Below are 23,732 nucleotides of genomic sequence, written 5' to 3' on the forward strand. Positions count from 1 at the left end.
ACAGGGAGTCGCGCTGCTAACCCAGAGGCCTCCCCTCTCTGGTGGCTCAAATCCAACAGACACTCCTTGGGAGAAAGATGAGCAATGCTTCCTCCTAAGACTCACAGCCTCAGAAACCCGAGAGAGTGAGCTGTGAGTCAGTTCCCACTTGACAGCAAAGAGAGAGACTGAAGTGGAACAGGGCAGTGGTGATTGAGTGGTAGAACTCTCATCTTCCCAGCAGAGACCCGGACTGCAATCTTCTTGATAAATGCACATCAGATGCGGCCACTACCCGTGTATCAGCAGAGCTGTGATGCAGAACAGGGAACTCTGGGGGCCAGTGGTGAGAAGCCACACTGCAATCCCAAAGGTTCATGGTTCAAATCCACCAGCACCTCTGAGGGAGATGGATGGGTGATCGCCTCCTATGTGGTTTACTGCCTCTGAAAAATCTCCTGCAAACAACAAATGCTGGCAAGGTTGTGGAGAAACTGGAACCCTTATTCACTGTTGGTGGGAGTGTAAAATTGTGCAACCACTATGGAAGGCAGTATGGCACTTTCTCAAAAAGTTGCAAATAGACCATTTGACCCAGCAATTCCACTACTGGGAATATACCCCAAAGAGACCATAACTGATATCCAAGCAGATATATACCCATGTTTATTGCGGCTTTGTTCACAATAGCAAAGAGCTGGAAACAACCTAAGTGCCCATCAACAAACGAATGGATAGAGAAGCTGTGGTATATTCACACAATGGAATACTATGCTGCATTAAAAAAACAAGGAACTCATGCAATTATTATTCAAAATGGGTGACCCTGGAGGACAATATGCTGAGTGAAATATCTCAGTCACAAAAGGATAAATACTGCATAGTGCCACTGCTGTAAAACGGGACTGACAACAGGGTTGGGGTATACTGCATTGAGAGAAATGAGGGAGAGAACAGTTTAAAAGCGATATATGATTGGGCAGTATGGTTATGACAGGAATCCAGAATGAAAGTTGCATAATGGAGTGTTCTAGAGGTGGGGGAAGAGATTGTATACCAATGAAAGAATTTTTCTTTTTTTCAAAGAGAAGAGTGAACTAGGGGGCGGGGTCGCGCAGAGAGAAAAATGCAACAATGAATGAATGGAAATCCAAAATATCTGTAAAGGTTCATTAAAATTCATTTTAAAAAATCTCCTGGAGGGTTTGAACTTGATGGCACACATGATGTACAGACAGGTTTCAGCAGAGCTTCCAGAAGACTGGCCTAGCAAGCTATTTTCCAAAATCAGCCAGTGAAAACCAGAGAGCTCTAAGGCTGTGGGGTTGGTGCAGGGCCAGGCAGCACAGGGTCCCACTTTGATAAGGTCCCTGGCTCAGGAAAAGCCAACAACAATTAAATAAAGTGGAAACAAAGTAAACAATTAACCCAATTATTTCATTCTAGTTGAACATTTTATTTCTCTCTGAAATGAATAAATCACTATTCTGATTATTTATTCCTATAAAAGGTAAATAAACCTACTCCTATACTATTCACCACAATATACACATTTCACAGGAAAATGCATGGAACAAACTGTGCCCCCCCCCCAATACTTACTGGTACACTGAAGAGTATAAATTTCTTTTAAACAGTTAATCTGGGAAAATTCTAAATGCAGGTAAAATCCTCTGTTGTTGTTGTTATTGTTATTTGCTGTCAAATCACCTGCAACTCATAGTGACCCTACATACAACATCTCTGTTCCCTACACTGAGTCAATCTCACGGCTCCAACACACCTAATGCCACTGTCCCAGTTACCATGTCAATCCATTTTATGCAGGGTCTTCCTCTGCTGTGCTGTCCTTCCACTCTTCCAAGCATTATGTCTTTCTCCAAGGACTGATCCCTCCTGGTCATGTGCCCAAAGTATGTGAGATGGAGCTTCAAAATCCTAGCCTCCAAGGAGTAACTTGTTTCACCCTCTCCAAGACAGATCTATTTGTTCTCCGGGCAGTCTACAGTATGTTAAATATTCTTCTCCAGGACCACCACTCAAAGGCATCAATTCTTCTGTCATCCTTAATCATTGTACAACTCTGTAATGCACAGTAAGTAACTGCAAAGACCATAGCCTGGCTCGAGTGCACCTTAGTCTCCAGACTGGCACCACTGCTCTTTAGCACTTTGGAGACGTCCCTGACAGCAGACTTCCCCAGTGCAATTCACCTTCTGATTTCCTGACTGCTGCTCCTACTAATCCCAAATCCCCCCAAGACTACTTGGAGTCCTGAGCAAGACTCTTGATGAATTTCCCATGTCCGCAACTATTATCATTGCCAGGTAGCTTTAGCAAAAATCCCTGGGCCACTGTTGAACAGTCCATTCCTTCTCTCCCCACCCCAACATTGTGGAGGTCTGGCCATGTCTGATCTAGAAGGAATATTTACTCTAACAGACAAGGCTTGTCATAGCCATACATCCCATTATTGCTCTTCCATATGGCAACCACCTCATACCAAGTGATAAGAGACTATATGTGGATGGGAAAGGCTTTTGTTTGGGGGTAAACTTTATTTGAAGAGGCAGCTTTGCATCCTGCTTACAAATATAGCTGCAGTCAGAAAAACTAGGAATCCTACATGTGTGCAATTATGAACCAAATTCTCTGAACTTCAAGCTCCTCCGCAGTGAAACTGGAATAATAAAAATTGGTTTCATAGGGTTTCTGTGGGACTATTTTTCTATATCCAAATCATCCAATACATGATACGTGTTCTGAAATTGGTTCTTGAAATTATGATTGTTTATGAATGAAGATTTGGGATGCCAGGAGTAAATTTTTCAGGAAATCCTTCTCCCCTCTATAGGACGACCACGGGCCACAGACCCATACTTCTTGGTTTTACAGTATGGCCTGTTGAGGCTGAGATGTCAAAAGAGAAAGGGTGGTGAAGGAATCTGAAGGTTCTGAAATCGCTCCATGGAGAAAGATGGGTAACCTCACATACGATTTACAGCCTCAGAAACAAAATGAGAGAGTCAGGCATGTGTTGGAACTGACTTACCAGCAAGGTGGAGCAGGGGAAGGCAATAATGCCTTTTGATGCTGATATAAAAGACTCATTCAATCACAGCCACTACATGCTAGAGTTCAACAACCTACACCTACCAAAAAGTATCAATCTCAGATACTTTCCCAATAGTTCAGTAACTGCAGTAACTATGCATGCTGTGTGTGCTTTGTACAAAGAATGAACATGGCATTCAAAAGCATCCTTCTCCAGTGCTGAATGGTTTTGTCTTGCATACATTTCTTCTTGAAACTCCATGTAACCACTCGTTCTGAGCCAGATCTCCAGTTTAAATGGCTACAACACCAAATTCTGTCATTCTTCCTGGGATTCCTGACATTATCTTAGGAGATCACATACTTGGGCAGAAAAGAACTTTGTCTGGTCTGGCTCACTGACAGATTCCAGAGACAGCCACAAGGAGCACCATGACCACCCTCCAGTCATATTTCATGTAAAACTGTCTGGTAGACACCAACCCTGCTCATTTTAATTCTGAAACTGAAATTTACATTAATAGCATATTCGCTCCACTTATATTCTCCCTGATTTCTGATTAACAGCACTGCCACTTTCCCGAGTCAATCAGACTTAAAACATCCCTACTTGTAATTCCGTTTGACTCAACTTCTACTTCAGAGTAGTAACAATCTGGCCTATCATCTGTCCTGGCTCCACCTTCTCTTGGTTTCTCCTATCACCTCTTCAATCTGATCCACATCAAAACCTTCAATCATAACTGTGTAGAAATCATCTCCATTTTTCTATATGGAACCGAGGAACCTGAAGGCACCACTGACTTAAAAAGAAGAAAAGGTTGATGAACTGCTGACACACTTTGGGGAAGCTGGGTGCCGAGTTGGGAGGACAACTAGACATAGCAAGAAGGAAGAACCAGAAGTCATTGTCTCTTTTTAAAGACCTAAGTTTCTACTGTATCATGCAGCATAAAAAGATGAAGACATAAGGAACTAGAAGTCACAGCTTGAACTTAATTGGGGAAGTCATCTATACATAGAAAATAACAAGTAATGGAAACTGTTTCCCCATACACAGCATTCCATGCAGCTGGTGACACGGCAGAAACAACTCGGACCCTAAACCATGGCCAGAGCTGTGAGCTCAACTCACTGTCATTTAGTCAGAAATGACTCGCAGTTGACCCCCGGCCCCAGCAGGTTTTCCAGCACTGTGACCCTCATGAGAGAAGACTGCCCATCCTTCTCCCGTAGAGCCACTGACAGGTTTGAGGCACCAGAGCGGCACTGCCTTGGGGTTAACAGCATGACTTCCTATGGACTGTACCACCAGGAACTCTCCGGCTTATGAGCAGTTGTTGCTGTGTACTTTCAAGTCTGAAATGACCCAGGGCTGACTCTGCAGCAGGTTTTCAGAGGCAATTAATCACACAGGACATTGGCTATCCTTCTCCTCCAGAGGTGCAGGTGGATTTGAACCACATACTTCTGGGTTGCCAGTACAACTCCTTACCACTCGGCCACCGGGGCTCCTTATGAGAAGTAGTCTAGTAAGTCACCAGTTTTCTCATGTCTGTCACATCTAATTCAGAAAACATAGTTAACGGCTAACTGAGCACCTACTAGGTGCACTGTGCTGACAGATCTCTGTATATTCTCTCCCAGGGTCTGTACACACCTCTCTGGAAGATGTCACTATCATTCAATCAGAACTGGCAGGAGGCACACCCATGTTTATTGCAGCTTTGTTCACAATAGCAAGGAGTTGGAAACAACCTAAGTGCCCATCAACAAACGAATGGCTAGAGAAGCTGTGGTATATTCGCACAATGGAATACTATGCTGCATTGAAAAACAAGGAACTCATGCAATATTATTCAAAATGGTTGACTCTGGAGAACATTATGCTGCGTGAAATATCCCAGTCACAAAAGGACAAATATTACATGATGCCACTGTTGTAGAATGGGACTAACCTCGGGGTTGGGGAGAGACTGAGTAAGATGGGTTCAATAATGTATATTGCACTGAAACAGAGGAGGGAGAAAACTGTTTAAAAGAGATATGTGACTAGGTATTTCTGTCATCACAGGAGTCTAGAGCGATGGCTCCATGGTGGAGAGGACCTGGGGGAGGGTTTGTAAAACAATGAAAGAATCTTTTCTTTTACTTTTCCATAATTTTTAACTCATGTACTTATAACTTGTTAGTTAAATTTGTGTCTTCTAGGTTGCAACCCCCCCATGATACATCTTCAAGGAGATGAACGTGTACGGCTAAGCACAATTAATAACAGTGCATCTAAATTCCAAAATCAATTTCCATAATAGTCTATGTGTTTCCTACTGCCAAAGGGGCCCTTTAGAGTAGTGAGAGAAGATCTTCACCCTGAAACCCACAGCGTCCCTTTTTAGCAGGAAGTAGCTAAGAGAATACGCCATCCCCTTTTCCTTATGAATCAGGGTGAAGTCTCTCTCAGGGAGGAGTGATAGGGAATGGCAAAGGACACACTGACAAAGGAGATTAATCAGAACTGACTTTGACAAGCACTGTGGCAATTGGACAATTAAAACAGGCATTCGGATGGCGGGGAAGAAGAACAAACTGGGGAGGAGGGTAGAGAGAATGGTACAGCAATGAAGGAATGAAAACCCAAAATCCCTGTAAATGTTCATTAAAACTAATAAAATGTAATAAAAGAAAAAAAAAAAGAACTGGCAGGAGAAGGATAGGGAGGGACTCAGCTAACATTTACATGAGCAAACTTCTGCTTGATCACCAAAAAGAAAATATTTATGCTGTACCTTAGAGGCTCATCATTTGGTTCAGACTATCCTGTAAGACAGGTATGGTGATTATTAGTATCCCAGACTTAGAATTGAAATAAAGCTCCTTCAAAGTCTGTATATACTGCTGTCTTTTTACATTAGATGTTTCTATCTCTATCTTGAGATACTGGTAAAAAGGCAGCCCATATGCCTAATTATGAAGGGAGCAAAAGTGTTCCTTTCACATGGCCACTTTTTCCTTCCTACGATCTCTTCTTCAAAGCTTGTAGTAACCTTTTCCCTGAGAATAAAGACAGCCAATGTAGCTGAAATGACAATCTTGCAAAATGCAGCAGAGATTTCTGTTCTTTAGCTCAGAGTAATGGTGAGTAGTAGTCTAGAAATAAAGCTGGAGAGGATGGATGCCAATTAAGTAGCACGTATCACATTGGTAGAAAACACAGAGGATGTGGGAGAGTCCTTCATTTTCATCACATCTCTGAGGAGACTGAGTTGATGTGGCCATCAGAATTACCTGGAAAGCTTTTGAAAGCACAGGTTGTGAGTGAGGCCCCTTTCAGAAATGTTGATTCAATAGCTCTGAGATGGAATCTAAGAACTTGCGTTTTTCAAAAGCTCCCAGGTGACACTGATACTACAGGCTCATGGAATCACCTCTGAGCACCGCTCGTGAGCAAGAGCTGCCTTTACAACACACCAAGGAGGTATTTTCCTTACTAAACGTGCACAATTTCCTCCCCATCATATTTTAACGAGCAATACATCTAAAGACATGTACATCTTCTCTGCCACTTGCATCAAAATCCCAAAAGATTCACTCTAGACACTGAAGTCACTTCATAGTGAAATCATTCAGGCCCTACCCCTTCAGGATTTCCCCCTTTTCTTCCTTATGGTCTGTGTGTGTGCATGCAGCGGGGTGGGAGAAAGAGAGTATTTGCATGAAGGTTTACAAAAAACAAATTGGGCCCCATTACCAGAATAAAGAAGTATCGAACTGCAAAAAAAAAAAAAATGGTTTTCCATTTAACAAATCACAAGCATTTTGATTCATGACACTGCAAACCTTACTATGGAACAATACTCTTCTCTGTGTTTACCATTTTCATTCATCCTGCTTTCCTCTACCTTCCTGCCTTTTGCACTTACCTCGGGCCAACACTGTGCCTTGATCTCTTATGGTTGGCTGTTCTAGGGAGTGAGTCTCTTCTAGTGTTAACTGTTCACCTTATATAGTTTAGCTGAAGGTTGAGCCAGGGTGAAGCCCTGGTGGCATAGTGTACAGGGTGGAGGGCTACTAACCAGAAAGGATGCTGAGATTCTGATGCCCACCGATCCTCTGATGTTGAACTCATCTTTTTTTCACATACAGTTGATCCCTAATCACCAGTAAATATCAGTGTATCTAGATTGTATATTTGACCAATTTCAGAATACAGAAGTTGATACAAATATTATTCAGTTTCTGTATGTGGATTTTAGGGGTTGGTGTGTAAAATTTAGTAGTTCTATTAACAGCTTTTACTTGTTTGCATATAGAAATAATCCTGTCATCGACAACCCTGTATTTCAAGATAGATTATTAAATGTTCTTTTTGATGAGAAATGCAATGCAATTCCTCTTTAATTTCTCATCCCTGACACAGAAGACCAGAAGACCACCCAATGGCCAGTATCATCCATTTCCACTCACTAATATTTATATCATATTTAAGGAACAGAAAATGGTACTTGATGGCACAGGGCCATAAAAGGGCCAGAGGGAATTAAAATAGCATAGCCTCTCAATGCCCCAGAGCAGAAAGCAGGTAGAGCGCCCTTGGCCAAGCCCCATGGTGCCTCTAGAGCCAGACCAACAGCAAGAGGTTCATTTATTCATTATTGCACTGAGAATGGGGTTTATTAGGGTAGTGAGTTGTGGAGAGTGGGGGAGGCAAAGAATATGACCCAAAACAAGTCCAGGTTTCAGCCCAAGTTCCAAGGCACAATTCCACAATTAGTCTAGGCTCTGATTTCAGTTCAGCAGTCAAATCTAAATCATCCAGCAAGGTTCGCCTCAAGAGTAGTTACAAGTCAGCTTCCCCTTCAAGCATTTGGCAAGAACAGCAAAAACTTTTGACTGTGATCTTTATCTCAGGGCTCCCCTGCTCACATCTTGCCACAGTCTCTCCACCAGCAGGGTCTTGCTCCAATCTCCCTCAAGTCTTGTTGTCAGTATGGGAAGCGCGCTTTCTCTTATCCACAGCTGTTGTTGATTTGAAAAACCATGTGTCTGCTGTTAAGGTAACTGGAGACTAGGGGAGCTAACTGTAATGGTAAACACTAAACATTCAAACTACCACCACAGGTTATCAAGCTTTATGTGATCCATTTCATTTTTTAATCTTCTAATATTCCTAGATTCCTATTTTGTACATCCCACATCCCAATTATTAATGGCTGATTGCTTCCATTCCTTCTTATTTTGATTCCTTCATCTGCTAAAAGCATGACTCCATCTATGTCATTAAGATAGACTCTACACTGAGAAGATAGCTATTTTCATGGCATATTTTGACTGCTTTTAACTTGAAAGGGTTCACCATTGGGACTTCATCAGATGAGGTTTCACTGTATTCATAAGGTCTCCATTGGCCAATTATTTCAGAAGTAGACAGCCAACCCTTCTTCCAAGCCTGTTTCTAGTCTTCAGGCTCTGTTGAAGCTTGTCTATCATGGATAAATCTTGACATCTGAATGCCAGTCGCTTAGCTTCTAGTATCACAGCAATAACAAACCACTGAAGTCTTGACAAACTAAGAAGCAAGTAGTGGCATATATGTTGTTGTTGTTATGTGCCGTCGAGTCGTTTGTGACTCATAGTGAGCCTATGTACAACAGCCCTAAACCCTGCTCTATCCTGTGCCAATCGCATTGCCTCTCACACACCCATCCCGATTACCCCAGTCACTGAATCAATCCACCTCATAGAGGGTCTTCCCCTCCTGCGCTGTCCCTCCACTCTACCCAGCATGATGTCCCTCTCCAAAGACCTGTCTCTCCTTGCAACATGTCCAAAGTATGTCAGACGAAGCCCCAGAATCTTTGCCTCCAAGGAGCAGTCTGGTTTAACCCTCTCTAGGATGAATCTGTTTGTTTTCTTAGCAGTCCATATACTCAGAAATACCCTGTCAAACATAAGTATATAACAATAAATGTGTGTATTTATGTATGTGTTGTTATGTACTTTCAAATCAGAGTGGACTCATGGCTGACCCTCCAGCAGGTTTTCAAAGGCAGTAGATAACATGGAAGGGGACTGTCCATCTCTCTCCTGTGGAGAAGACAGCAGATCTGAGATTCTTGTCTTTGGGTTTACTACTAAGCTACCAGAGGTAGGTGCTAGAACTCAAGAACAAAGGCAATGAAGACAAACAGCATCAGGTGAGCAAATCTATAGTAACAATAACAGGATACAAAGATATTAAAGGTGAAAATATATATATATTACACACACACACATGCTGTTGTTACTATTGTTGTGTGCCATGGAGCTAGAACAGACCCACAGCTGATACTCCAGCAGGTTTTCAGAGGCAGTTAACTGGATGATAGGAGACTATCCTCCTACAGAAAAGCTGGGAGATTCAAACTGTGGGCCTTTGAGAATGCAGCACAGCTTCTTGCTAAAACACTAGAGATGCCTCAGAAGAAAAGTCTGAAGATTGACTTCTCCCAAAATAAGCCATTTAAACTCTTTGGCACATAGTTCTACTCTGATACACATGAGGTCACGATGTTGTTTTTGTTGTTAGGTACCCTCGAGTATGACTCTTAACAACCCTATGAACAGAGGATCCAAACCTCGTCCTATCATGTGCCATCTTCACGTTTCCTGAAACACTAAAGCCCACTGCAGCAGTAATCGTTGTCACAGGGTGTTCAGAGGCCTATTAAGAAGTGGATGGCCAATCCTGCTTCCTAGTCCACCTGAATTTGGGAGCTCTATCAAAACCTGTCCATCATGGATAATCCTTATGGCATTTGACGCACCAATGGCACAGCTTTCAGTAATACAGCAACTCACAAGTTATTCAGTACAGCAAACTGACAGACAAGTGCTGTGACAATTAGAACAATATTTTCCCCAAACACAACAAACTACCAGTTTAGTCTGTATCTCTAATAGCAACTCAGTCTTTACTCTTTACTTTTGGGCAGGACACAACAAACTTTCAAACACAAAGGCCAGCCTACCAGGTCCTGAATGTTTAAACAAGAGGCTTCCAGCCCACAACTGATTATTAATTAAATCAAAATGACCAATCAGCCTACACCTTCCAGTATCTGCCTGCTCCAGACAGAAGCATTACAACTGGTGAGCTTCACACTGCCAATCAAGGGATGGAGGAAGACCGTACACCATTTGAGATGCAGCTTATCAAAAGGCTGACAGATGCTCTAAACCACAACACAAATCTAACTTATCAGCTTGAGCCAAGATGAACTATACTCTTCCATCTAAGTGACTTAGGAAGTTCCCACAGCCACCATCCTTCCACAGTAGCTGGTTGTCAGAATTATCTCCCTTCCTGGTATTCATATTCTTGTTTGGACTTTGCCACATTTATCAGTTCTCCTTAATCAACATGAATAGGAGTCCTGGTGGCACTAGAGATAAAAAACTGGGCTGATAACCAAAAGGTCAGTAGTTCAAACCCACTAGATGCTCTGCAGGAGAAAGATAAGTAGCCTTCTCTTATAGAGATTTACAGCTTCACAAACCCTATGGAACAATTCTAATCTGTCCTACAGTGTCACCATGAGTCAGAACCAGTGCAACAGCAGTGAACTCAGGGCACTGATTTGAAGTATCTGGGTTTTACAGAGTTAAATATTGTTTAACACTGTTGTTTTCACAAATGCCAGGATCAAACACTTGGTCAACGAATTCAGATCCACCCAGGGCCTCCTCATTAGAACAACGGCATTAATTCATTGGTCTGAGAACATTTTCATTTTCACCTCTCACTTCCGCAATAAACTGCCTCACTTCCTCTGTCAAACCCCATTTACATCTGTATCTAAATAAGCTACCTTATTCTTACCTTCTCATGCTACCTTCTCACTCAGAAACAATTCTAGAAGAGCTCAGATGAACCATTTGATCCCTAGAATGAAAGTGGCAAACTCTAACTCCTAAGGCATCAGCTTTCAAAATTTCTGGTATTTGTATCATAAGCACACAGAGATCCAAATACATATTTACAACTAAAACTTAAGTTTCACCAAAAACCACCTGCCACCAAGTGGATTCAATCCCAACTTAGTGCAACCCTGTAGAGTCAAAGTGTCCCATACGGCTTCTACCAGTATAAATCCTTACAGAAGCTAACTGCCTCATCTTTCTCTCACAACACACTGGTGGGTTTAAACTACTGATATTTTAGTGAGCAGCAGAATGCCTTAACCACTGTGCCACCAGAGACCCTTTACAACATGCAAAGCCTTTTCTTTTTTTTTTAAAAGCATTTTCATGTTATACTGTTTTACTTTAACAGGTCCCAACACATTGTTTTAAAAAATATGTCCTTAAGGCATACTTCTGAACACTTAATAGGTCCTTTAGATTTCTATATAGAAACCAAAATTTAAAAAGGAAAAGTCAAAATAATAAGTACAGCATCAATGGGTTTTGTTCAAATGTAGCTGGTTATCCTGGTTCTAAAAGTTCTCTACCTCTACGTATAGAAAGGGGAGCTCTGTGGTCTAGTGGTAAGATTTTGTACTACAATCCTGAAGGCATGTGGTCTGAATTCAGCAGCTGCTCCACTGGAGGACAGCCAATCTCCCATGCAATTTACCAACTCTGAAAACTTGCTGGTGGGTCAGCCATGGGTCAGTTCCAACTCGACAGCATCTACCAACAACCACCTATAGTTAATGATTGGGAAATTCACAACCTCAGTTAAAACTCCCTTATCACTCTCACTAAGCCCAGCCTAATGGCAACCTTTAGCCATGCTGAACTTTTTAAACATTTAAGGTGGCAGAGGGGAAATAATATTAGCCAAAAACTACAAATGAACTTCATTTGCATGAATAGGAGACATGGTAAATATATTTTTGTACTTCCACAAAATGGAACTCTTGCTGTTACTGTTAGATGTTGTTGGGTCAGCTCCAATTCACAGTGAGCCTCCAAAGTCCTGACTGATCCCACACCATCACCACCATCTTTGCTCTGCTTACGCAGATGGTCACAGTCACTGTGTCAATCCATCCCATTGAGGGTATTCCTCATTTTCATGGACTCTGTACTCTCCAAGCATGACATTCTTCTCTGGGGACTGATAACATGCCCAAACAGATTTGTTTGTTCTTTCAGTAATTCATATATACTCAACAGTCTTTGACAACACCATAAAGTAAAGACATCAATAATTCTTTAGTCTTCCTTCCCCGACTTTCACATACATAAACAAATGAATATACCAAACTTGGGTCACATCACCTTAGTCTTCAAAGTAACAACCTTGCTTTAAAAAAAAAATTATATTGATTTATTTACAAAATTTGAACACATTGTTTTTCATGAAAGATCCTTCTCATTTCCTTCACCCCACCCACCCATCAAATTGATTAACACCCTAACCCCCCTATACTCACCCCTCTATTTCCACCCTCCTCCCGCTTGGATCCTCATACTCATTCTACAATAATGGTTTTATACAGTATTTGTCCTTGTGGGACTGAGTTAAGTTTGCTCAGCATAATGCTCTCCAGTCCCTCCCAAACTAGATAGTAATTTACAAAGTCATTGCTCCTGCATACTGCTTAGTATTCCATTGTATGAACGCACCACAACTTCTCAATTCATTCATTTGTGACAACCTTGCTCTTGAGCACTTTAAAAAAGTTCTTGGCAGCAGATCTGTCCATTGCAATACATTGTTTGATATCTATAATAACAAGAGACAGAAAGTAGATTTAAGAGTTACCTGTGGCATAGCAGTAAAGTCACTTGACTGCTATCATCAAGATCAGCAGTTCAAGCTCACTAGCCACTCTTAAGCAGACCTATGATGATGTCTACTCCCTTAAAGACTTACGGAGTTGGAAGCACTATGGGGCAATTCTACTCTGTTCTATAAGGTTGCTATGCATTGGAAACAGCTCAATAGAAGTGAGACTAGGGAACAAGATGTGATGAAAATGTTTAAGTTGAAACTGTGGTGATGGCTACACGACTATAAATTTACTAAGTCTCACAGAGTTGTACACTTAAAGCAAATGCATTTTTAAATATATGTCAATTATTTATGGGAAATCACACCCTTGAAAAAGTAGCTAAACAGAAAAGACAAAAAGAGTTCTCTTTAAGTAACAGATAAAATGGAAGAATCTGTTCTCAAAAACAAAGTATTCTAATTTTGTAAATAAGCTAGTATAAAAAAGATGTCTTGTATATAAACAAAACACAATATATATGGTTTTTGTGTGTAAACCAACATAAAATAAAACATAGTAAAAATAAAAAAAAATAAGATGTCTACGATATCTTTTATGGGAACAAGCGAAGTCCAACTATTAAGTATGACATGTTCCCATTTGGACAGTTTAAATGAGTATACATGTTACTTGTAACCCCCTTTTTCATGGAGTTCGTTTTGCCTTATGCATGTATCACTTCTCACAAGAAAAAGAAATAAATTGAAAAGAAGCCACCAGAAGATGCTGGACACTCAAAGCAGGTCCAAGTTATTAGAGTGCTAGTTAATCTTTTCCTTTGCAGGAAGGGCTAACTGGTGGACGCCTAGGAATGCAAATACTTCTCAATTTTTGTGTGTAACACTGAGTACAGACTCATAGCTGACCCTCCAGCAGGTTTCTCAGTAGGAAACCTTTAAAAAGTTGTCTGTCTTTGATAATAAGGTACCATGTGACAGAATCTTCAGTCTGAAACCTTCTTTTATAAGGTTTCACAGGAAGAGAATTTGAATGCTCTTTGAGGAGGAACATGTGGTTTCATAAAATTGAGTAGTCTGCCCCCAGGTGCTCAGAAAAAAACCCAAAGTGCTGTGTGTTTTACAATTATAAACCTGAAAAGGCATTTGGCCTACTTTATACAAGTTACAGGACTGTATGAGTCCAAGGAACTGAAAATATACTCTTCGCAGAGAATTTTTAAGAAAATGAAAAGAATTTGAAAAACAGGTGAGCTCTGGTGGCCTAGTGGCAAAAAGCTGCACTACAATCCCAGAGGTGCATGGTTCAAATCCACCAGATGCTCTGCTGGAGAAGGAGGAACAATCTCCTCCTGTACCAGTCAGATCTGATCTGACAGTACACATACACACACAAAATAATAAAATAAAATAAAAAGAAAAGAATTTGAAAAATGGAAAATGAAACCCTAGAGGACACTGAACACCATCCTCCCAATGTTGGTAATCAGACCTTCTACAACGGCCTAGATCTAGGTCCTCCTCTGCCCTTGTGCCTCGTCTTACTTCCCACTTTTTGTTAGTCTAGGTACCTGAGATATTCTTCACCACGTCACCCAAGGACACAGGGATGGGTACAAAGAACTTCAGCTCACAGTTCCAACTTCACCAAAGCATAATCACCATCGGTTTCCTGGTTTAGAAGGTCAAGTCAACCAGAATGTGGACCATAACTCAAGCCTTCCAACTTTCAAACAGATTCCTGTTTTGCCTGCATCCAGGACAAGGTATGGTCCTGCCCACCTGTCACTATTACTCCTCTCCTGCTGGTGGCACCACTTCTTCCTGAGACACCACTGACTAGCAGGTCACCCCTCCTCTCCCACACACAAGCCGGCTTCACTCCCGGCACCACCTCCTCCAGTAGTGCCCGCCGTGGGGCACAGACCCTGGCAGACCCCATGCCGCCCCCTCGACCACCCTCTTTCTACCACCACCAAAAGAAGAGGCAAAGTTTCACCTACTTCATCTCACTTACTTTTGGGCAGATTCTCAGGAGGAACCAAGGCCTGGAGAGAGGCATCATACTGGAAAAGGTGGAGGATCTGAGAAAAATGCTGAAGGAGCTGGGCTGACGCAGTGACTTCCAATGGGCTTGGGCATGACAGAGATCATGAGGAGGGTGCTAAAGTGAGCAAGGTTCAGATCTGTGGTTACACTGTCGTTATTATATCAACTTGACAGCACCTAACAACCAGCACCCCAGGCAAAAGAGCCAGCAGGGAGCACAGTGTGATCATCTGCTAACCTAACAGTTTGGTAGTTCAAGTTCACCCAAAGGCAAAGGTCTGGCAATCTGCTTCTGTAATTATTTTAACAACAACAACAGAACCAGACCTCTAGAGAGAAGTTCTATCCTGCAATACATGTGGTCATCAGGAGTCAGAACTGATTTGAGGGTCAGAGGTGGGTTTACCACCACTACCACGGCCAGCCCTTCCCTTTACCCTCACCTGAGTGTTACCAGTACTATCTCAACTATACTATTACTCAATAGTACTCAGCCTATGTCTCTAAACGCCTGTTATGTCCAAGACACTGGAAAGGAGAAGAGAACCAGGTGACATTAAGCACAGTGACTTTTAATATAACATTTTTACAGAGACAGTATCCACATCTGATACATTTGACCTTTGAAAAGAAATACAATTTGGGAGTTTTGAATATACTGACAGAACTATGCAGCAATCACTATGATTTTATTTCAGAACATTTTTATTATCCTTTTTGGAACCCCGTGTCCATTAAATAATGTATGGAATGTTTTCATAAGGGAAAAAAGGATTCCTCCCATTTTAGACAAACCAACCTTCAATGTTGTGTACCGCCAAGTTGGAACAAACTCATAGCTGATCCTCCAGCGGGTTTTCAGAGGAAGCAAATCCCAGCAGAAGAGAATGTCCATTTTTCTCCTGTGGGGCAGCTGGTAGATTCCAGCTGGGCACCTTTGCATTGGCAGCACAAATCCAAAAGCTGCTGCATGGGAGAAAGATGGGCAATCTCCTCCCATGCAATTTACTGCCTCTGAAAACCTCCCAGAGGGTCAGCGATGAGTCGGTGCTGACTGGACAGCCCACAGTAAGCCACCAGACCACCCTTATATAATTTTAGAACATTTAACATTTTAAAATGCCTATGTTGTCCAAAGATTGTAAAGAATGTGGTCTAGAGTAATACAGTTAACAATTGCCTCCTATTAGGCTAATACAACTTAAAGAACAGAGTTGGTTTTCCCTTGGGTAAAAATACAGTACAACTATAAAAACAAGCAATACACAGAGGTCTGCATTTGGAAAGCACCTCATAGTTCACAAAAGCACAAAGACAATCACTTCTCCCATCTTCCCAACATCTTGACAGGGGATCCAAGGGTTCAGGGAGTTCTCCTGACTCACACAAAATCACCCAGGCAGACCCACTAGCCTCATTCCTGACTCAAAGCCCTTTTCCTCGTTCCACATTTTCCTCCACTGCTGTGCCCCCCCAAAAAAAAGGAATGTAAAAAACCAACAAGAGCAGTCTTTGTTTTACATTGTTGTTACTGTTGTTGTTATGTGCCGTTGAGTCACCTGTGACTCATTTCAATCTTACGTACAGCAACACTGAAGTCTGCCCTCTGCCCTGTCCCGACACACCAACTCCCACAGCCCCGGTTACTGTACCAACACATCTCATCCAGGGTCTTCCTCTCTTGCCTGTCCCCCCCACCCCCACCCTTCCAAGCATGATGTCCTTCTCCAAGGCTGATTCTTCCTGGCCACGTGCCCAAAGTATGTGAGACAGAGCTTCAAAATCCTAGCCTCCAAGGAGAAACTTGGTTTCACCCTCTCCAAAGCAGACCTATTTGTTTTCTTGACAGTTAACATTAAACAATTCCAATTTCACATGGAGACTTGTACTACCATGTTCACTGCAGCACTATTCCCAAAAGCTCAAAGGTGGAAACAACCTAAGCACCCATCAATGGACGGAGAGACAAAACATGTGTACATACAACGGAATCCTACTCGGTGAGCAGAGAAATGACTTCCTGACATGCTACACTAGGGATGGAGCCGGAAGACCTTCTGCTGCATTAAACTAATGACAAATGAGTAAATATTGTATGACCACTTATCTGAAAAAAGCAAGCAAAGGAAAATGAATAACCAAAGTTTATCAGTGACTAACAGAGATGGGTGGGGGTAGGGGAAGAAGAAACTACAGAGGCTGCTCACGCACAACCAAACACCGCCTGCGATCTCAATCTTTGGTTTGGAGGTTTAGGGTCATAGTTTGGTGGCACATCCCAATTAATTGTTCTAAGAATGTATTTAATGTGTTTTATCTCCTAGCTCTTTTGTGTGTTGTTTTTGTTGTTGTTGTTGTTTACCATCGGGTTGGAACCAACTCATAGCTGACCCTCCAGCAGGTTTTCAGAGGCAGTTAATCACACAGGAGGATCCTTCTCCTGCAGAGTGACTGGTGGCCTCACACTGCATGCCTTTAGGATTGCAGCACAGCTTCTTGCCACTAGCCCACTAGAGCTTCCTTCTGAAATCTTAAAAGCTTGTAAGCAACCATCCAAGTTACAACAGTTGGATTATATTCACCTGAAGCAACAAAGAAGGAAAGTCAGGAACATGAGGAAAAAAAAGAAGGTGCGATTAACTGCCTCCACTCGTCTCTTTTGCCAAAAGAACTAGATGGTACTCCATGACCACTACGGAGTATTTCGATTAAAGATTTCATATACAAGAATCCTCATCAATGCACACCCATGTTTCTTCTGGCTTTGTTCACAATAGCAAGGAGTTGGAAACAACCTAAGCGCCCATCAACAAATGAATGGATAGAGAAGCTGTGGTATATTCACACAATGGAATACTATGCCGCACTGAAAAACAAGGAACTCATGCAATATTAGTCAAAATGGGTGACCCTGGAGGACATTATGCTGAGTGAAGTATCTCAGTCACAAAAGGACAAATACTGCATGGTGCCACTGTTGTAAAAACAGGACTGACATCAGGGTTGGGGGGAGACTGAGAAAGATGGGTTCAATAATGTATACCGCATTGAAACAGATGAGAGAGAAAACTGTTTAAAAGGGATATGTGATTAGATATGTTTGTCATAACAGGTATCTAGAGCGAAGGCTACATGGTGGAGTGGACCTTGGGGAGGGATTGTAAAAAAATGAAAAAATTTTTGTCTTACTTTTCCAAGAGGGTAGCACACTGGGGGGGGGGAGTGTTGGGAGGGGAGAAAAGTGCAACAATGAATGAATGGAAAGCCAAAGTCTCTGTAAATTTTTACTGAATTTAATAATAAATTTAAAAAAATTTAAAAAGAATCCTGATCAAAAGGGAACAAATACAGGACACAATTTCAAATTCTCATGGAATCCAGACTTACTGGACCCACAAGGCTGGATAAACGCCTAAACCTATTTGTCTGAAATAACCTTTAAACTTTTAGCCAACAATATCCTCTGAAGTCTACTGAAAACCAAAAAAGAGTTTAACTTAACTAGTAAAAAACATGTGAGCCATGAACACTGTGCTTTGTTCAAATTACATAGGATCAAACTGACAATGATGATTAAAAATATTAGTATCTTAGTTGGTGATGAGGATTCATTAATGAGGAAGGAAACTCTGAAAGGGAAAGTAAGACCGGTTCTACAACTGAAAGACTGTAACCAATGCCACCGAAATGTACATGCAGAAACTTGAACTAGTGTTTTGTTTTGCTGTGTATATTCTCAACAACTACCAAAAAAAAAAATCTGGCTCCTTTAGTACATATATTTCCTGTTTGGGCAGAACACATTAAAACTTAGCAGGAAGCCATCCATCAGTGTGCAATGGGCTAATTACATTTAGCAATACCTCTTATATCCATCCTTCTGTAGCTAACTCATACACTGGCATTCCTCTACTTACTTTCTTGAGTTCAAAGCCATTAATTCATTTCCTCCTTTTTTTTTGTCTTCTTTTTTTTTCCCCCTCTCTTGTATAGTCTTATAGTCAAGCATGAGGAACCCTGGTGGCCTGGTAGATAAAGAGTTAGGTCGACAACCCAAAATCAGGTCGTTTGAGTCCATCAGTTGCACCAAAGGGAAAGATGGGCAATCTTCTCCTGTGCAATTTTGTGCAATAACCTCTAAAAGACCAACTGGAATGTCAGCTCTAAGTCGGTGCCAACTTGCAGACGAGAAAGAGGTTGGCATTGTCCCCATCATTTTAAAACAACTAATCAATTAGTTATTTCCACAACTTAGAATCACATAAACAATTCAGTAGACTAAGAAAGTGGAAGTATTTTAAAACCTATTAAGGATTGCATAGTTCCATTTCCAACATTTATTAATATTTATTAAGATGCTATTGCAGTCTATAAGGCAACCAAAAAGACAAAAGGAAGCAAAATATTTTTCAGAATAATGTTACTCACTTTCTGGCATTCATGAAAAATAAGGGCTCTGTTCTAGACAACCTTAAAAGCCTTAAGAATTTATTTGCTGACAAATCTATAAGGTGAACTTTACATAACAGAGTACATATTCAGATGTCAAATTTTGTGAGAAGCTTTTAAAAATACCGAAGGTACAGTCAGAATCAACTATGGCTTTCACATGTCTTCTAATGAAGGTAATCCCTATCAGGACATTTTAAATTGTAAAACTTTGTGGAGTTTTTCTTTACCCACTACATATGTATGTCAATTTTACAAAAATATTACAATTAATAAATAAAGATTAATATTACCAACTTACAATGCTACAGGATATGCCTGCAATGAGAAGTCAAACTCCAACAAAAACAGTATTGTACTCTAAAAAATAATGAATCATAAAAATGTAAGACATATGACAACATGGGAGGCTATAGAGAAAGTGATCAATGCTCATTAGTTCCAACCACAGGACACCTCAAGGCTACTGAGGTTAATTGACTTTTTCTCGCCCCTCCTCCCAGTTCCTGAAGGACCTTCTGTGTCCTTGCCTCACAGCTGAGCCCAGCACCAGCCTCTCCATAGCAACTGCAGCAAGCCTTCAGCTAATGAACAGCATCAGATGCCTCCCCTTCCATTATATATTTACTGGGTTTCACGACAGTGGGCTTCCTGCCGAAGGTCAGGAGTCCCTGGGTGGGACAGAAAGCGTGCTGCGCTGCTAAGTGAAAAGTCTGTAAATCCTGTCCATCAAGTGATGCCTTTTGGAAGAAAGGCCTGGCAATTTATTTCTAAAATAGTAGCCACTAGAATTCTATGCAGGCAGCTCTGGTGGCCAAGGGGTTAAGAAGTTGCACTGCAATCCCAAAGGCATGTGGTTTCAATCCACTAGCTGCTCCACGGGAGGATGGACAATCTCTTCCGGTGCAATTTACTGCCTCTGAAAATTTGTTGGAGGGTCAGCTATGGGCCGGTTCCAACTTCAGGACACACAACAAAACTGTATGGAAGGTGCTCCGGTGGCCTGGTGGGTAAGGAGTTGTGTTGCCAACTCAAATCTACGAGCTGTTCTGCAGCAGAAAGATGGACAGTCTCCTCCCAAGTAATTAAGAGCCTCTGAAAACCTGATGGAGGGTCAGCTATGGGTTGGTTCTAATTAAACAGCAATGAGTTGTTTGAAAACTCCATGGAGGTATGAAGTTGGAATGAAGAACTTGTCCTCATCAAGGGTAATCGCACAGGAATATAAACGAGGGTCATATAAACAAAAACATACACTGAAGAAGTGTAAAAAGTCCAAGATATTATGTTTGCAATGAGAATATCCTTCTATTCCATATACTTCGTAAATGCATTATTTAATAATATATATCACTAGAGACAAAAAATTTAAAAGGAATGTTACTTTAAAAAAAAAGAGTGCACCTTTCTAGTATTTTTAACTTCTATTATTTCTCCTCTCATGTGATTTGCAGCCTCTGAAAACCTGTTGGAGGATAAGCAAAGAATCGGTTCTAACTTGAGGTCCAATGAGTTGAACTGGAACTGTAAACTGGGGGTGCAGGGATGAAAAAGAAGAGAAACAGACACCCTATGGTGCACAGTTCTGTACCATCCCCCAGGGGAAGGCATCCACCACCCTTCCTCTCAAAGCATCTGCTCTATCAGAGTCCTCACAATCAATTCAGGAACAGAATGCTTCCACCTGGCTCTCTGGGACAGGTGTGGGGGGGTGTCACTTTTACACAATGCCCCCTGTCCAGTCTTTTTATGGCACCCAGTGTCCACTTCAACTCAACTTAGGGTTTCAAAATGTTTTGGTCAGCACAAGCATCTCATTCAATAAGTTATAATAGGAAAACATTCAGAAAGCACAGTATCTATTTAAAACCCCCAAAAGCCCGTCGATCTCGGTTGTTTGCAAAGAATTAAAATGGTAATGAGTTATCTGTGGGCTGTTTTTTTTAATTTGTTTCTATGCACCACCTGGAGTTCAAAACAAGCAACTGTCTCCGGGTTGCTGTGCTCCTTGAGGCTCTGGTACTAAAATCAGTGCAAACTTGGCTGTATTAGGGCATTTTCACACACCAAAGCAGATACACAAAAGTAGGTAACAGATACTCAGCTTCTTTACAATAGAAAAGCTGCTCTGCTTTACTCCACCCTGAAAGCTAAGTGGAAAGCAGATTCTCCCAAGAAGCTCAAAGATACAATAGTGACCCCATTTAAGCTGGGCATGTGGCCAGAGTGGTGATACTATGCAAAGATGGTGACGGTGGAATTGATGGCAGGCAGCACTAACAATGTCTAAACACACTTTGATGAGAAAGTAGTTCATGTGCCACAGAAGCAGCTGGCCCACCGGGAAGCTGCTGAACGCAAGGACACTCTCTTGCTTCACCCCGACCCAGCCAGGCTCAGAGCAGGATTCAGCCTCCTGAGAGTCATGTAGTTGTGGTCAAGCAGCATCTAGTCAACTACAACTCATCGTGACTCTGTGAACAGCAGATCGGAACCTTGCTCTTTCGTGTGCCACCCTCACCATCTCTGACCTGCCCCATCCCACTGTTACAGTGACTGTGCCAATCCATCGCACTGAGAGTCTTCCTCTTCCGCTGACTTTTCTCAGCATGATGTTGTATTCAAGCACTGGCCACACAACATGCACAAAGTAAGATACAGTTTCAGCATCTTTGCCTCCAAGGAGCAACTGGTTATACTTCCTCCAAGACAGGCTTAATTTTTGGTTTTCTGCAGTCCGTGGGAATCATCTCCCTGCCCCCCAGGCCAGCAATCCCAGAAATCACTACATAAGAAAACCACAAAGAAGACTCTAAATGGTCAGTTGCTAATTAAAAGGGTAGAGGTGCAAGTCCATTCTGAAACAAATCAGAAGAAAGGCCTACAATCCACTTCTGAAAAATGAGCCCTTGAAAGTCCTATGGAGCAAAGGTTTATACTTACACGCACGGAGCTGTCACTCTTCAGAGCAGATGCGACACTAACTGGGTTCAACTAAAAACCTCACTTACTGCTGTCAAGTTGAAACCGACTCACAGTCGATCCTCCAGCCAGTTTTCAGAGCCTGTAAAGTACATGGGAGGAGACTACCCATCTGTCTCCCACAGAGTGGGACTGGAACTGCCAGAGAGGCTCAGCCTCCCCATGCACGACACCAGCAGAGGCCCCTGTGGGATGAATTCAATCCAACAACTCAGTCCATTGCTGCTGTGTTGGTACTGACTCACAACTGCCTGTCCAGTGGGTTTTCAGAGGCTGTAAATGATATGGGAGGAGACTGCCCACCTCCCATCTTTAAATTTTCACTGAAGAAAAGAACTGGAGAGTGTAGGACGTTACAGGTTGTGCTGATAATGCAAAGATCAGCAGTATGAATCCACCAGCTGCACTGAGGGAGAAAGATGGGCAATCACCTTAGATAAAGATTTACAGCCTCAGAAATCAGATGAAGGGCTGCTGTTAAATCAGAACCACCACAAAGGCAGTTTGGTTTGGGGTTTCTATATGCTGAGACTATTCCAGACTATGTCAATGTTTTTAAAAGGAGAAAACTGAACATAAAAATAATAACCTCTCTTGATGCAGTTATCTTTCTGATGTCTTGGTTAGTCATACTCACATGGCAAAACAAGATACCGAGTGCCTATGTGAGCACCTCTGCTCCTCAGGTTAACTTGACCATTCCCTGGAATCCAAAACACTAGGAACAGTAGTGCTAAGACATGACACTCCCTCTGCCTGCTACAATTTAACACTGTGTTTTGTTATGTGCAGTCACATCTGAACCAACTCATAGGTGAGTCTCCAGCAGGTTTTCAGAGGCTGTAAATCACAAAGGAGACTTACTTTTCCCACAGAGCAGCTGGTGCATTCTAACCATGTGACTTTAGGTTGGCATTGCAACTCCTTAGGACTCTAGAGATCACCCAGCTACGACTACTACGAATACCTGCACACATCAGACAATACAGTTACCACTGCCCAGAACAGGAAAAAAGAAGACCTGTTCGGCTAAGGAAACACAGGGTTTGGCATGAGGAAAGTGCATGCAGATTGGAAACAATCCAGCACTGACGACACGTAAAAAGATACACATGGATCTATCCTGGATCTGTACACATAAGAGGGAGCTCTGGTGGCACAGCCCTTCTGGAGTTGTGCTGCGAATAAGCCAAAGGTCAAGAGTTGCAAGTAGTACAAATCCACCCTCTCTGAAGGAGAAGTACAGGCAATCTCCTCCCTTGTGATTTACAGCCTCAGAAAAGCCAAAGGAGGGGTCACTACAAGTTGGAACCAATTCAATAGCAGTGCCCTGAGTGTGTCTGTTTGCATGTATGAGAACGTTTACTTGAGTGAGCCACTGTTACTGAGAGCAATTCTTATTCCTCATGTGGACTAGTAAAGAAAAAAACAGTTCATTAACACTGTTTTAGAAGTCTGGGGGGAAAAAGAAAAAAAAAATCCTAGCCAGCAGATCAAAGCC

This window comes from Elephantulus edwardii, unplaced genomic scaffold (genome assembly GCF_000299155.1).
Source record: "Elephantulus edwardii isolate Elephantulus edwardi_28Jun2011 unplaced genomic scaffold, EleEdw1.0 scaffold00008, whole genome shotgun sequence".
NCBI lineage: Eukaryota > Metazoa > Chordata > Mammalia > Macroscelidea > Macroscelididae > Elephantulus > Elephantulus edwardii.